Source organism: Meleagris gallopavo, chromosome Z, assembly GCF_000146605.3.
Source record: "Meleagris gallopavo isolate NT-WF06-2002-E0010 breed Aviagen turkey brand Nicholas breeding stock chromosome Z, Turkey_5.1, whole genome shotgun sequence".
In the NCBI taxonomy this organism is placed as follows: Eukaryota; Metazoa; Chordata; class Aves; order Galliformes; family Phasianidae; genus Meleagris; species Meleagris gallopavo.
This window is the reverse complement of record NC_015041.2, coordinates 40,509,854-40,511,386: the sequence shown is the minus strand read 5'-3', so window position 1 is coordinate 40,511,386 and position 1,533 is coordinate 40,509,854.

Below are 1,533 nucleotides of genomic sequence, written 5' to 3'. Positions count from 1 at the left end.
TTCCTGTCACTATGCACTATGGAGATAAGTCTGTTGTTAACTTCTTTATAATCCCATTAGGTAATTGCACATGAGGTTAATGATTCCAGCTCTCTCAGCCCCTCTTTGTAAGACAAGTCCTGCATCACCTTTGCAGCTCTTTACAAGATTCATTCCAGGATGCCCTAGGCTTCCTGTACTGGAGCACCCAGAAATGGACCTATGGCTCTAGATGTGTCTCACCACTGCTAAGCAGACAGAAAGGACCATATCTTTCCAATGCAGTACTGAAGGCTGTTGGTATTATTTATTAGAAGGGAACATTCCTAACCTCTGTGAGCATGGTACTGGAGACTGACAAAAAGTCAAAATAAACAACATCCACCACTATTGGTTAGTTACCTTATTGTAGAAGGCTAATTCAAGGATTAAGAAAATTTACCTGATAGAAATCTCCGCTAATTACTCATGATCACATTCTGGTCCTTAATGTGCCTTTATATGCCTGGAAATGGTTTCTGCGGTTAGCTCCATCATATTCCCACGTGAGGATGACTGGCCTGTAGTCCTCCTCCTTGCCCAGGAGTGACATTTACCTCTCTCTAGTCCTCAAAATCTCTTCCAGTCACCTTGATTATTTAAAGATTGCTGAAAGTGGCCTTATGATGAAATCAGCCAGCTTCCTCAATGATCTTGGGTGCAACCTGCCCAGGCCTTACATGTATCCAGTTTTTAAAGTGCTCCCCCAGCCTATTCTCCCCCTAGAAAGATTGAGTATTTCTTGCTCTACTTCTTCCCAGTAGTCTCAAGAACCTGGGATTCCTGAAGGACAATTTTTTTCTGCTGAAGGCAATGAACATACTGAATACCTTGGCCTTCTCCATTTTCTTTTTCATCAGCTTCCCTGTACTTTTCAGAAGAGGATATACATGTTTTTTTCTGGCCCATTTTTTTGTTGTTTTCATACTTGTAGGGCTTTTCTTGTTGTCCCTCACGCCCTTTTCAGTGTCAACTCTAGATTGATTTTGACTTTCCTAATCTTATCCCTGCATTATAGGAAAGCAGTTCTCCTCCTCTGAATCACCTATCCACGCTTCCACCTCTTCTGAACATTTTTTTTATGTCTAAGCTTAGGCAGGAGCTACCTGTTCATCCTTGAGGGTTTTCTGTCACTCTGTGGAACTAAACTGGGCTTATAAAGGACATCTTTAAAATTATCCCTTAATATTGTAATTCACAAGCCAGTTCTTTTCAACACTGAGTGGTAAAAAGTTGTTTTGTTTTGTTCCGTTTTGATTTTGGTGTAATGGACATTTAAAAAAGTAACATCCCTGTATTTTTACTTTCTAAACATAACCATTTGGCAACTTTTCCTGAAATAATTATGGCAAAATTACCTTCTGATTTAAATCCCAATAACTGAGTAAGCATCTTTTCGAAGTATCTGCATCACTCAAACACACACATGCACACAAAATGTTATTATTAAAGCTAGCAGAGGCAGGAAATCTCTCTAAGGTCATACATTATTCTCTCTCCTTTTTTTTTTTTTTT